Source organism: Pristiophorus japonicus, chromosome 7 (assembly GCF_044704955.1).
Source record: "Pristiophorus japonicus isolate sPriJap1 chromosome 7, sPriJap1.hap1, whole genome shotgun sequence".
Classification (NCBI taxonomy): domain Eukaryota; kingdom Metazoa; phylum Chordata; class Chondrichthyes; family Pristiophoridae; genus Pristiophorus; species Pristiophorus japonicus.
This window is the reverse complement of record NC_091983.1, coordinates 1,108,080-1,123,473: the sequence shown is the minus strand read 5'-3', so window position 1 is coordinate 1,123,473 and position 15,394 is coordinate 1,108,080. Positions and strand designations below refer to the sequence as shown.

The window sequence follows — 15,394 nt, the reverse complement described above, 5'->3', positions numbered from 1 at the left end:
TCCGGTTGGCAAACGGACAAGTGGGATGCTGCAGGGGTCGGTGCTTGGTCCTCAACTATTTATAATCTATATTAATGACTTGGATGAAGGGACTGAGTGTAATGTAGCCAAGTTTGCTGATGATACAAAGATGGGTGGGTAAGCAAATTGTGAGGAGGACACAAAAAATCTGCAAAGGTATTATAGACAGGCTAAGTGAGTGGGAAAATATTTAGCAGATGGAGTATAATGTGGGAAAATGTGAGGTTATCCACTTTGGCAGAAATAATAGAAAAGCAAATTATAATTGAAATGGAGAAAAATTGCAAAGTACTGCAGTACAGAGAGACCTGGGGGTCCTTGTGCATGAAACACAAAACGTTAGTATGCAAGTACAGCAAATAATCAGGAAGAGGGATGGAGTATAAGAGCAGAGAAGTCCTGCTACAACTGTACAGGTATTGATGAGGCCACATCTAGAGTACTGCATACAGTTTTGGTCTCTGTATTTAAGGAAGGATATACTTGCATTGGAAGCTGTTCAGAGAAGGTTCACTAGATTGATTCTGGAGATGAGGGGGGTTGACTTATGAGGATAGGTTGGGTCTATACACATTGGAGTTCAGAAGAATGAGAGATGATCTTATTGAAACTTATAATGAGGGGGCTCGACAAGGTGGATGCAGAGAGGATATTTCCACTCATAGGGGAAACTAAAACTAGGGGACTTGGGGCTCAATTTTCCCCAAAGCATTTTTTTGGCATACTTGAAGAGTTACGCCTGATTTTTTGGGGCCCATGTACGCCAAAAAAAAAGAGTTGTAAGTTTCCTCGTTGGATCTCTTCATTTTGGCATGGCTTAACCCGCGGGGGGTGGAGCTTTAATCTGCGCCAGAAAGATCGGGCTGCCATGATAACTAGGGACACGATGCGAGCTGAGGCTGCAAAGTGAAGCATACAGGCAGCTCCCCACACATGAAAAGAATTGAAAAACACATAGCACCACCTTACCTCCAATTGGTCACCGGTTCAGGTCGCTCTTTCTCGCTCTCTCTCTCTCTCTTTCTCGCGCTCTCTCTTTCTCTCTCTCTCCTTTCTTGCGCTCTCTCTCTTTCTCGCTCTCTCTCCTTCTCTTTCTCTTTCTCGCTCTCTCTTTCTCGCTCGCTTGGCTCGCTCGCTCGGCTCTCTTTCTCGCTCGCGCTCTCTCTCTTTCTCGTTCGCCCTCCCTCTCTTTCTCGCTTGGCGCTCTAGGCTCGCTCGACTCTCGGCTCTCTCGCGCTCGCTCGCTCGGCTCTCTCGCACTCTCCTAGCTCTCGCTCGGCTCTCCTTCTCGCCTGCCGGCTCGCGCTCTCTTGGGACCAGACTGTGTGTGTGAACCGGGGACTGAGAATGAATCCAGACAGCCTTCCTGTGTGTGGGGACCGAGAATGGGACCGGACAGCCTTCGGGCAGGGTTAGAGGTAAGTTGCTGCTATGTGTTTTTCAATTCTTTGTGTCTGGGCATCTGCTGCGCCGCTTTCCTCACCTGCGCCGATTGCCTTAACTCTAGGGAAGGTTTTTCAAGACAGGCCACATGCGCTGGCCTAATCAGAACTGGAGTAACTCTCGGCTGGCCAAACTTCCCTAAATGGCCAGAAGTGGCATAGGTGGCTCGTTATGCCCCGTTAGGCTGAAAAAAAAATGGACTTAAAAAAATTTGTAACTAACTGAGTTACGTTGGTGCAAATTGATTGGGGAAACTGGGGATTTTAAAATTAGGCCAGAAAAAGCAGCCTGCTCCAAAAAAAAGGCGCAAGTACTGGGAAAAATTTAGCCCATAGTCTTAGAATAAGGGGCCGCCCATTTAAAACTGAGATGAGGAGAAATTTCTTCTGAGGGTTGTAAATCTATGGAATTCTCTGCCCCAGAGAGCTGTGTCATTGAATATATTTAAGGTGGAGATAGACAGATATTTGAGTGATAAGGATGTAAAGGGTTGTGGGGAGCGGGCAGGGAAGTGGAGCTGAGTCCATGATCAGATTAGCCATGATCTTATTGAATGACGGAGCAGGCTCGAGGGGCCAAATGGCCGACTCCTGCTCCTATTTCTTATGTTCTTATAATGGTAGCTTTTCCTACCTGTTAGACATTTGAGAAAATCAGCAAGGTTAACTAAAGAGATGCTGGTTAATTAAATCAATCGAAAAAACGTAATGATTGTTTATTCACACTTTAATATATTTGTTACCATATTTGGTATGATGGAAACTGTTATATATGTAAACTTGTATTTACTTTGTACAGCCACCAGAGGCGCATCCCCTGGAGTCCCAAGGGATCCCATAATCCTGTGGGAGCACAGGTATTTAAGGAGGCTTCACAGGTTGGAGAGTCACTCTGGAGACCTGCAATAAAAGACTAAGGTCACACTTTACTTTGAGCTCAGTGTTCAGTCTGACTCTCCATACACAACAGGAACTATATGGAAAAATTTTAATTATGTAGATTGGGGCAGAATTCCATTTTGAAATTGCCAATTCTCGTCTCGCACAATTTGAATAGGCACTGACTCTCAAGTCCTTCCGATGACAAAGATTCGGAAGAATTTAGCAATGTTCCCTAAGCTTGGTTTTGGCTGTTGAGAGACAGAGATGTTCAGTGATGAAATAATGCAATGTACTTACCATCTTAATACTGTAACATGATTTTGTATGGCATAAATTGAGACTTTTTCATGAATTATTGTGTGAACAATACACCTGAAGCTGAAAATATCTGCAACAATCCCCCCACCACATACCTTGCTTGCCTTTTCATCAACCAATGGGGAGGGAAAACCACATGCTTTGAGAATTCTGTTAATGTTGCTTTATAACAGTCCACTAGGTGATGTAGTAGAGCAGATCAAGTTGATTAGGATTTTCCTGTGAAGAACTACTCCACACTTTTTAGATCCGTTTCCTGAGATTAGCAATGTTTGAATCTGTAGCTTTGAGGTGTGTGGAGCCAGAATCTTGGGAATAAATCATTGAATAATTTTATAGATTTATTAAGTTAGCAGTTTACAGCATTTCAAATCTGACACTTCATTGCAACTTTTTTGAAAATCCGTAGTTAATTGTTTCTGTTCATAAATAATTTTGTATGAATTATAGGCTGAGAGGGGGAAAAGTGTGAATTTAAAAAAAATCACCAAAGTTTTAAGTCTGAAAGTAAAAAAAAAAAGTCTGCTTTGGTCAGAATCTACAGGGAGATTTTAGATGAAAAAGAATAACTTTTAATAATTTTTCAAAGCATCTTTTTCACCCAAAAAGTGATTAGCACACAGTTTTCATTTTATTTCACTTTCTTAATCCATTTGAAATTCTGCTTTGAAGAATCCTTTGCTTTTTTACTGTTTACCCTCATAGGGATGTTTAAAACATACGTGGTTAAGAAAAGGCCATTTGGGCTATCAAGTCATTTTGTTCCACAAAACAGTTGCAATTCGCTCTTTTGTGGATCATACTCAATCTCCTCCCCAAAATAAATCGAGCAAAAATGCAGATTAGGTGTCAGCCTTGGTTCAGCAGTAGAACTGTCTCCTCTGAGTCATAAGCTTCTGCATTCAAGCCACACTCCAGAGACTTGAGCACATAATCTAAACTGACACTTCAGTGCAATACAGAGGGAGTGCTGCGCTGTCTGAGATGCCGTCTTTTGGATGAGATGTTAAACAAAGTCTATCCTCCCAGGTGGACGTAAAAGATCCCATGGCACTATTCAAAGAAGAGCCAGGGGCATTCTCCCAGTCTCCTGGACAACATTTGGATTTGGAATGCACTGCCTGATAGGGTGGTAGATACAGATTCAGTACTTGTAGTAGCTTTCAGAAGGGAATTGGATAAACACTTGAAGGAGAAAAAAATTGCAGGGATATGGGAAAAGCGCAGAGGAGTGGGGCTAACTGGATTGCAGTTCGAAAGAGCTGGAGCAGTCTCGATGGGCCTCCTTCTGTGCTGTCCTATTCTATGATTCTATGGTGCTGGTTTCTTTGACTTGATCACCAAATAACTTTTATGGTTTTCACAAAAAATGGATGCTATCACTGTATCGTTCCCCGGTAAACATCAGTAACTGTAGACCAATAGTTCTCATTGCAATTTAAGGAAGGATAGTTCTGTAACCTTGTGGGATAGTGGGAATCAAATCCTAAAATCTTAGTTGTTTCTGGGCCAATTTAAACATACTTTAAAGTCTGCATTTCCTTTTGATCAATGGAAACGAGCTTCCAAATATGCAGAAGCTATAAACAAGCCCTGGCTGAAGGGATAATCTTCAGCATTACCAATTTACTTTTTAGAGTGACATTTCAGATTTGAAGAGATGAAAAATGAAGTGGTTGTGATTTATATATAATCTGATTTAATAAGGGACTTCAAAGTCATTGCAAATATTAAAAGGCACCCATCGCAGATTCTATCTTCCCTGTGACAGAATTTTAGTCCTTACAGTATTGTTATATGGTGGTGTCATTCTTTCAGAGTATGTCTACTGTATTATTGTCCTCCTTGAGAAAGAATTGCTCATAATTGATTAGATGTCCTGTAATGTAGGAGTTGCGAAGCTTGGGCCAAGTCCATGTGACCCCACTAGTGAGTGGCCGCGGATGATTAAATTGCTTTTCAGTCTGGCAGACCAATGATTAAACACGCCTAACTCCCAATTTATTTTGCATTTCTTGTCATCCTTATACTGTGCATGATTACATTTCTTTCACTTTTGTATTGTCTGTCTCTCTCTTCTCCCTGATACTTCTGTCTGAGCCTTTGGGGGTAATTTTTAACCCCCCAAGAACAGGTGGATTTGGGTAGGGTGAGAAATAAAAATTTGAAAAGTCCAAACACAATCCTAACCCGCCTCCAACTTAAGAGGTTGGAAGGGGTCAATAGGCAAGCAATCCTCTCTCAGGAGGCTGCGTACCTCTTTATACAAGCTCTTTATTTTTAACCCATTTTGGCAGGTTTCCTGGGCCTCTGGATACCCGGCAGATAAAAGGAGCCCCCCCCCCCTCCCCCACCACGACCACAATCTCTCTTTCCCCCTCTATCTGCTCCTCGGCGCTGGCCTTGTGCCGCAGGATGTTGCCCAACTGGCAGCCAGCCTGTCAATCTATCTGGTGGGAAACCTGCAGAAACATTTTCAACCCATCCCGCAGTAAACAACTGCAGGACGTCTGGAAAACCAGCTTTTCCCATCCGATCTCCTCTCTCCAACTCCCCATAACTATCCAGGCCTTTGTCTGTCTTCTTCACTTCCCTTGCTCTTACACTTATGTTTCTCCCTTTCCCTGTTACATTTCCTCCCCCTTCTTTCTTACTTTTTTTTCTCTACTTTTCTTACTGTTCTGTTTTATTGCTTCTATTTGCAACTACAGGTAGGGAGCGGCATCAGGATTTGGGCGAGCAGTCGGAGTTAGAAGCAGCCCCTTTGGAACTCCTCAATGGATGGATGCGTTAGCAACACTAGGAGTGAGGTGCATGGGATTGAGGCCGCAGCTTTGGTTGTTACCGTGGGGCAGGGTGATGTGATGCTAGGGATGCTGCTGCTTGTTGGTGTGAAATCTGAGAATCTGCTGGTTGATAGTCTTCCATGAGGAAGCAGTCTGTTAGGAGGTATGGGAGAAAGAGGTTCTGGCATCTTGAGGCTCAGCCTTTGTGAGTTTATATCATAGAAACATAGAAAATAGGTGCAGGAGTAGGCCATTCGGCCCTTTTAGCCTGCACCGCCATTCAATGAGTTCATGGCTGAACATTCAACTTCAGTACCCCATTCCTGCTTTCTCGCCATACCCCTTGATCCCCCTAGTAGTAAGGACCTCATCTAACTCCTTTTTGAATATATTTAGTGAATTGGCCTCAACAACTTTCTGTGGTAGAGAATTCCACAGGTTCACCACTCTCTGGGTGAAGAAGTTCCTCCGCATCTCGGTCCTAAATGGCTTACCCCTTATCCTTAGACTGTGACCTCTGGTTCTGGACTGCCCCAACATTGGGAACATTCTTCCTGCATCTAACCTGTCTAACCCCGTCAGAATTTTAAATGTTTCTATGAGGTCCCCTCTCATTCTTCTGAACTCCAGTGAATACAAGCCCAGTTGATCCAGTCTTTCTTGATAGGTCAGTCCCGCCATCCCGGGAATCAGTCTGGTGAACCTTCGCTGCACTCCCTCAATAGCAAGAATGTCCTTCCTCAGGTTAGGAGACCAAAACTGAACACAATACTCCAGGTGTGGCCTCACCAATGCCCTGTACAACTGTAGCAACACCTCCCTGCCCCTGTACTCAAATCCCCTTGCTATGAAGGCCAACATGCCATTTGCTTTCTTAACCGCCTGCTGCACCTGCATGCCAACCTTCAATGACTGATGTACCACGACACCCAGGTCTCTTTGCACCTCCCCTTTTCCTAATCTGTCACCATTCAGATAATAGTCTGTCTCTCTGTTTTTACCACCAAAGTGGATAACCTCACATTTATCCACATTATACTTCATCTGCCATGCATTTGCCCACTCACCTAACCTATCCAAGTCGCTCTGCAGCCTCACAGCATCCTCCTCGCAGCTCACGCTGCCACCCAACTTAGTGTCATCCGCAAATTTGGAGATACTACATTTAATCCCCTCATCTAAATCATTAATGTACAGTGTAAACAGCTGGGGCCCCAGCACAGAACCTTGCGGTACCCCACTAGTCACTGCCTGCCATTCTGAAAAGTACCCATTTACTCCTACTCTTTGCTTCCTGTCTGACAACCAGTTCTCAATCCATGTCAGCACACTACCCCCAATCCCATGTGCTCTAACTTTGCACATCAATCTCTTGTGTGGGACCTTGTCGAACGCCTTCTGAAAGTCCAAATATATCACATCAACTGGTTCTCCCTTGTCCACTCTACTGGAAACATCCTCAAAAAATTCCAGAAGATTTGTCAAGCATGATTTCCCTTTCACAAATCCATGCTGACTTGGACCTATCATGTCACCTCTTTCCAAATGCACTGCTATGACATCCTTAATAATTGATTCCATCATTTTACCCACTACCGATGTCAGGCTGACCGGTCTATAATTCCCTGTTTTCTCTCTCCCTCCTTTTTTAAAAAGTGGGGTTTCATTGGCTACCCTCCACTCTATAGGAACTGATCCAGAGTCAATGGAATGTTGGAAAATGACTGCCAATGCATCCACTATTTCCAAGGCCACCTCCTTAAGTACTCTGGGATGCAGTCCATCAGGCCCTGGGGATTTATCGGCCTTCAATCCCATCAATTTCCCCAACACAATTTTCCGGCTAATAAGGATTTCCCTCAGTTCCTCCTCCTTACTAGACCCCCCGACCCCTTTTATAACCGGAAGGTTGTTTGTGTCCTCCTTCGTGAATACCGAACCAAAGTGCTTGTTCAATTGGTCCGCCATTTCTTTGTTCCCCGTTATGACTTCCCCTGATTCTGACTGCAGGGGACCTACGTTTGTCTTTACTAACCTTTTTCTCTTTACATATCTATGGAAAGTTTTGCAATCCGTCTTAATGTTCCCTGCAAGCTTCTTCTCATACTCCATTTTCCCTGCCCTAATCAAACCCTTTGTCCTCCTCTGCTGAGTTCTAAATTACTTCCTTGGCTTTAATACTATCCCTGATTTCCCTTGATAGCCACGGTTGAGCCACCTTCCCTTTTTTATTTTTATGCCAGACAGGAATGTACAATTGTTGTCATTCATTCATGCGGTCTCTAAATGTCTGCCATTGCCCATCCACAGTCAACCCCTTAAGTATCATTCGCCAATCCATCCCAGCCAATTCATGCCTCATACCTTCAAAGTTACCCTTCTTTAAGTTCTGGACCATGGTCTCTGAATTAACTGTTTCATTCTTCATCCTAATGCAGAATTCCACCATATTATGGTCACTCTTCCCCAAGGGGCCTCGCACAACGAGATTGCTAATTAATCCTCTCTCATTACATAACACCCAGTCTAAGATGGCCTCCGCCCTAGTTAGTTCCTCGACATATTGGTCTAAAAAACCATTCCTTATGCACTCCAGGAAATCCTCCTCCACCGTATTGCTTCCAGTTTGGTTAGCCCAATCTATGTGCATATTAAAGTCGCCCATTATATCTGCTGTACCTTTATTGCATGCACCCCTAATTTCCTGTTTGATGCCCTCCCGAACATCACTACTACTGTTTGGAGGTCTGTACACAACTCCCACTAACGTTTTTTGCCCTTTGGTGTTCTGTAGCTCTACCCATATAGATTCCACATCATCCAAGCTAATGTCCTTCCTAACTATTGCCTTAATCTCCTCCTTAACCAGCAATGCTACCCCACCTCCTTTTCCTTTTATTCTATCCTTCCTGAATGTTGAATACCCCTGGATGTTGAGTTCCCAGCCCTGATCATCCTGGAGCCACGTCTCCGTAATCCCAATCACATCATATTTGTTAACATCTATTTGCACAGTTAATTCATCCACTTTATTGCGGATACTCCTTGCATTAAGACACAAAGCCTTTAGGCTTGTTTTTTGAAGTTGTTGTAAGATAGGCTGACCCCTGTAGCACTGCCCCCCAGTCATCAAGATCCACGGCGTGGCCCTGGAAAACGTAGACCACTTTCCATACCGTGGGAGCCTATTATCAGCAAGGGCAGACATCGATGGCAAGATTCAACACCGCCTGTAGTGCGCCAGCGCAGCCTTCAGCCACCTGAGGAAGAGAGTTTTCAAAGATCAGGCCCTCAAATCTGGCACCAAGCTCATGGTCTACAGGGCTGCAGTGATACCCTCCCTCAGAGACGTGGACCATATACAGTAGACACCTCAAATCGCTGGAGAAATACCACCAACGATGTTTCCGTAAGGTCCTGCAAATCTTCTGGAAGGATAGACGCACCAACGGCAGTGTCTTTGATCAGGCCAACATCCCCAGCATCGAAGCACTGACCACACTTGACCAGCTCCGTTGGGCGAGCCGCATTGTTCGCATGCCCAAAACAAGACTCCCAAAGCAAGCGCTCTACTCGGAACTCCTACATGGCAAGCGAGCCCCAGGAAGGCAGAGGAAACGTTTCAAGGACACCCTTAAAGCCTCCTTGATAAAATGCAACATCCCCACCGATACCTGGGAGTCCCTGGCCAAAGACTGCCCTAAGTGGAGGAAGAGCATCTGGGAGAGCGCTGAGCACCTTGTCTTGTCACCTAGAGCATGCAGAAAGCAAGCACAGGCAACGGAAGGAATGTGCAGCAAACCAGACTCCCCACCCACCCTTTCCTCCAACGACTGTCTGTCCCATCTGCAATAGAGACTTTAATTCCAGTATTGGACTGTTCAGTCACCTAAGAACTCACTTTTAGAGTGAAAGCAAGTCTTCCTCGATTTCTAGGGGCTGCTTATGATGATGATGATGAGACTGACCAAGATTTGGCTCTCGTCCTCTTCACACCCAGCCCAATTACAGAGCCACAGATAGGTGAGTGTTATTGGTGAAAAGCATTCAATTCTGAAAAACCAACCAGTGAGGTATTGTGAATTAAAAGATAATATGTGGCAAGCAACCAAGCAACGCCGTCAGCTTTCTCAGCGGTTCTCTGCAGCCGAGAGTGTGAGTCCCGAAGATTCTGTTTGTGTTGCCTGCCCGGTGCTAGGGTTAAGGACATCTCCTCTGGGCTGGAGAGGAACTTGGAGTGGGAGGGGAAAGATCTAGTTGTTGTGGTCCACGTAGGTACCAACGACATAGGTAGGACAAAGAAGGAGGTTCTGCTGAGGGAGTATGAGCAGCTCGGGGCTAACTTAAAAAGCAGGACCACAAAGATGGTAATCTCTGGATTACTACCTGAGTCACGAGCAAATTGGCATAGGGTAAATAAGACCAGAAAGATGAATGTGTGGCTCAAAGATTGGTGTGGGAGAAATGGGTTTCGATTCAGGGGCACTGGCACCAGTTATGGGATAAGAGGAAGCTGTTCCGTTGGGATGGGCCTCACTTGAATCAGACTGGGATCAGTGTCCCGACGAATCGAATAACTAGGGCTGTAGATAGGGCTTGAAACTAAATAGTGGGGGGGGAGGGATCAGGTGAGTGGAAATGTAAAAAAAGAGTAGGGAGAAGGCAATAGTGCAGGGCAGCGATAGCTGGTAATGATAACCAGAGTGTAACAGGAAGGGACAGAGCGTATAAACATGAGTGCATCAGAAAGTGGGGTCAGAATAGGGAAAATGGTAAAAAGACAAAATTAAAAGCTCTTTATCTGAATGTAAGCAGCATTCATAACAAGATCGATGAGTTGACGGCACAAATAGAAATAAATGGGTATGATCTGATAGCCATTACAGAGACGCGGTTGCAAGGCGACCACGGCTGGGAACTGAATATTCAGGGATATTTGCCATTTCTGAAGGATAGGCAGAAAGGAAAAGGAGGCGGAGTAGCTCTGTTAATTAAGGATGAGATCAGTGCAGTAGTGAGAAATTATATTGGCTCAGAAGATCAAGATATAGAATCAGTTTGGGTGGTGATAAGCAACAATAAGGGAAAGAAGTCACTGATGGGAGTAGTCTATAGGCCTCCTAATAGTAGCTACACTGTAGGACAGAGTATGAATCAAGAAATAATGGAGGCTTGTAAGAAAGGTATGGCAATAATCATGGGCAATTTTAGTCTTCATATTTGATTGGACAAATCAAATTGGCAAAGGTATCCTTGAGGATGAGTTCATAATGTATTTGGGATGGTTTCTTAGAACAATACGTGGAACCAACCATGGAGCAAACTATTTTAGGTCTTAATGTGTAATGAGACTGGAGTAATCAATGATCTCATAGTATTGAAAACAAATGTATACAGTGTTGTGAAGATTAGTGGAAGGCCAGATGATTGGGAAATTTTCAGAAACCAGCAAAGGATGACTGAAAAAATAATGGAGAGAGAAGATGGATTATGAGAGTAAACTAGCAAGAAAAATAAAAATAGACAGTATGAGCTTCTACAGATATATAAAAAGGAAGAGAGTAGTTAAAGTAAATGTTGGTCCCTTATATGATGAGACTGGGCAATGGGAAACGGGGAAATGGCAGAACCTTTGAACAGATATTTTGTATTGGTCTTCATGGTAAAAGCATCCCAATAATTGATAATCAAGGAGCTTATTGGGAGGGGGGAGCTTAAAACTATCACTATCACTAGAGATAAAGTACTAGGCAAACTAATGGGACTAAAGGTGGACAAGTCTCCTGGTCCTGATGGCCTGCATCCTCGGATCTTAAAAGAAAGTGGATGCATTGGTTGTAATCTCCCAAAATGCCCTGGCTTCTGAAGAAGTCCCAGCGGATTGGAAAACAGCAAATGTAACGCCCCTATTTAAGAAAGGAGGGAGACAGAAAGTAGGAAACTATAGACTAGTTAGCCTAACATCTGTCTTTTGGAAAATGCTGGAGTCCATTATTAAGGAAGTTGTAACAGGACATTTAGAAAATCATTATACAGTCAAGCAGAGTCAGCATGGTTTTATGAAAGGGAAATCATGTTTGACAAATTTGCTGGAGTTCTTTGAGGACATAACGAGCAGGGTGGATAAAGGGGAATCAGTAGATGTTGTGTATTTGGATTTCCAGAAGGCATTCCAATAAGGTGCCATATAACAGGTTACTGCACAAATAAGAGCTCACAGGGTTGGGGGTAATATATTAGCATGGATAGAGGATTGGATAACAGAAAACAGAGAGTCGAGATAAATGGGTCATTTACAGGTTGGCAAAGTGCACAGGGATCAGTGCTGGGGCCTCAATTATTTACAATCTATAATAATAACTTGCATGAAGGGACCGCGTGTAATGTAGCCAAATTTGCTGATGATACAAAGATAAGTGGGAAAGCAAATTGTGAGGAGGACGCAAAGAATCTGCAAAGGGATATAGATAGGCTAAGTGAGTGGGCAAAAATTTGGCAGATGGAGTATAATGTGGGAAAATGTGAGGCTATCCACTTTGGTAGGAAAAATAAAAAATAAAATTATTATTTAAATGGGGAGAGATTACAAAATACTGCGGTACAGAAGGATCTGGGTGTCCTTGTACATGAAACACAAAATGCATGCAGGTACAGCAAGTAATTAGGAAGGCAAATGGGATGTTGGCCTTTATTGCAAGGGGGATGGAGTATAAAAGTAGGGAAGTCCTGCTACAACTGTACAGGACATTGGTGAGACCACACCTGGAATACTGCGTAAAGTTTTGGTTTCCTTATTTAAGGAGGGATATACTTGCATTGGAGGTAGTTCAGAGAAGGTTCACGAGGTTGATTCCTGAGATAAGGGGTTGTCTTGTGAAGAAACGTTGTGGAGGTTGAGCTTGTACTCATTGGAGTTTAGAAGAATGAGAGGTGATCTTATTGAAACATACAAGATTCTGAGGGGGCTTGACAGGGTCGATGTAGAGTGGATGTTTCCCCTCATGGAAGAATCTAGAACTAGGGGACATAGTTTCAGAATAAGGGGTCTCCATTTAAAATGGAGACGAGGAAGAATTTCTTCTGAGAGGGTCGTGAATCTTTGGAATTCTCTACCCTAGAGAGCTGTGGAGGCTGGGTCATTGAATATATTTACGGCGGAGATAGACAGATTTTTGAACGATAAGGGAGTCGAGGTTATGAGGAGCGGGCGGGGAAGTGGAGCTGAGTCCATGATCAGATCAGCCGTGATCTTATTGAATGGCGGAGCAGGCTCGAGGTACCAAATGGCCTACTCCTGCTCCTATTTCTTGCATCCTATTTCTTTCTTATATTCAGCAGAAGTATAGCAGGCTGACACGCAACTCTCACTCCCAGCATTGTTGTACTTGCTCATCATTTGGGACTGTCAGTATTGTAGATTCCAGAGACAGGTCCTGGCTGGTGGGACAGCAGACCCGCTGGAAGTGGGAGCTACGTCAGCCTGCTACACTTCTGCTGAGAAAGTTAACCTGAGAATGCTTGCTGCTAAAGGTGGTTGCCTGAAATGGAATGTGTGTCAATCACCAGCACTAACATGCCTCTCGTTGATGAGCATAAATGTCTTGTTTACAAACACATCCCTTAATTCCCACTTAATTTTACATTGCAGAACTGTGTCTTAATCTTATTAAATGCATGCAGTGCACATCACGTCAGTCAGCATATGAAAAGATGTTTCTAACATTTTGGGTATAGTTCCTTTATCAGAACTCTGTCCTCAACTTTGCAACCGCGTCTAGTTTGCTTTTATGAACTATTGCGAATGGTGTTAACTTAAAATACTTTTTTTGACTTCATAGAAATTGTACAAGAATATAATTCAATTTATAGTACAGGTTGAACTTCCCTTATCCAGAACTCTCTTTTCCGGAACCACCCCACTTCCAGAACCATTCCTGGCCACCGGGTGGCGCACGCGCAGAATTCCGACGAACAAATTGAAGTCCTTCCTCGCTGCCGACTCCCGCAATCGCTGACCTAACCCCGCGATCCACTGCCCCTCTCCTCCCCCCATGATCTCTCTGCTGCACTTCCAGCCCCCAGCCAGCCAGCCCCGATATCCCCTTGTTCAGTACCTGTACCATCCAATTTAACGTGACTACCCCTCACCTCGAAAAATCCCTTGTCCAGAACAGGCCAGGTCCCGAGGGTTCCGGATAAGGCGAGTTCAACCTGTCGTTAAACATTACGTGTGTTATGTCTCTTTCATATGACAACTCCTGCTGAACTCTTTACTGGTTACATTTAGTTATCTTTGCAACTTTACTGCGGAGACAATTAACTCTATACAGACTAGTTATCAAAAATGGGTCCTTCAAGGTCTGTATGGCTCAGTTACTTACTGGCTGAACTTAGTGAGCTTTCATTGTCTTTTAAGTTACTTCAGCATTCAATTCATGGCACTGCTTTGCAATTGATCATTGCTTCTCATCGAGTAGTTAATTAACTACAGGTATTGGAATCTTGTGCTCCTTGTTGAGTATAGTTATCTCAAAGCAACTAATTATGATCCTTTTCTTTGTAGAATTGCACTGGGTAGCACTGTTGCAGCCAGTGATTGATTTAAGGGTAACTTTCACAATCCTGTTCATTGTTAGTTTGAGAAGTTTTCATTTCTAGCTAAATATAGTGCGTGTTAGTTTAACAATATTTTGAGTGAACTTGGATGTATGAATTTAATAAAGAACATCCACAGTTTCAATATTGTTCTTGGCCTTACAATTTGAAATTGAATTGGTAAGAGCAGGTTTCACTGCCATACAATGGTGAGTGGTAAACATACTGTAAGTTTAAGGTCACTTATTTTGGGCTCAATTTTCCCCAATTATCTACGCCGTTTTTTGACGTGCACCGTTTTTTTTTTTGAGTAAATTTAAAATCTCCAAGTTTACCCAAAATTTCTGCGCTAGCGTAATTCACTTAGGTAGGATTTTTTTAGGCTACGATTTTTTTTACCTCATTGGCGGCGTAACCTGCCACCTGCGCCAATTCTGGCCATTTAAGCAAGTTTGGCCAGCTCCGATTTACTCCAATTTTTCTTATGACGGTGTATGTGACCGCTCTGGAAAAACTTTCTGGGCAGTTAACAAAATCGGCGCACGTAAGAGAATCAGCGCAGCAGATGCAGTTCCACGGCGGAGAGAGAGGGGGAGCAAGAGGAGAGTGGGGAAGGCCTTTCGGCCAAGGTTAGCAGCGGCACCCGGCAGGGGAGGGCGGGGTTAGCAGCGGCACCGGGAGGTGGAAGGCCTTTCGGCCAGGGTTACCAGCGGCACCCAGCACTGACAGGAGAGGGTGACCTGTCGGCCAGGGTTAGCAGCGGCACCCAGCACTGACTGGAGAGAGGCCTTTCAGCCAGGGTTAGCAGTGGCACCGGGAGGAGGGAGGCCTTTCATCCAGGGTTAGCAGCAGCACCCAGCACTGACTGGAGGGAGGCCTTTTGGCCAGGGTTAGCAGCGGCACCGGGAGGAGGGAGGCCTTTCGGCCGGGGTTAACAGCGGCACATGGCACCGGGAGGAGGAGGCCTTTTGGCCGGGGTTAGCAGCGGCATGTGGCACCGGGAAGAGGGAGGCCTTTCGGCCAGGGTTGGGAGCGGCACCCGGCACTGGGGGGGAGGGGCATCTTTCGGCCAGGGTTAGGAGCGGCACCGAGAGGAGGGGGAGGCCTTTCGGCCAGGGTTAGGAGCAGCACCGGCAGGGGAGGGATCGATTTTTGGCATAGACTCTTTAATAATTTTATGTTGGTAAGCTGCTGCAATGTGCAAAGTGCTTGTGCAAGTTGCTGTGAGCTGGCCAGAATGTGTTGTATGTTTCACTTTCCAGCCTCAGCCCGCAGTGTGTCCCACGTTAACCTGGCAACCTGATCTTTTTGGTGCAGATCTTAGGCTCCACCCCCAAAGCTAAAGGACAG

General features: G+C 44.6%; 1 protein-coding gene across 6 annotated transcripts in view; it reads left to right on the top strand.

The window, feature by feature from the left end:
- lyst (lysosomal trafficking regulator) overlaps positions 1 to 15,394 on the top strand; it is a 432,206-nt gene that overhangs the window by 45,714 nt on the left and 371,098 nt on the right. Inside the window, exon 1 of one of the 6 annotated variants that reach the window (XM_070884661.1) lies at positions 2,277 to 2,320. The exons of the other annotated variants lie outside the window; for them this stretch is intronic. The gene's annotated coding sequence lies outside the window, so the exon portion shown is untranslated. Of the gene's footprint in view, positions 1 to 2,276; positions 2,321 to 15,394 lie in introns of those variants that run through there. 6 annotated transcript variants of the gene reach the window in all.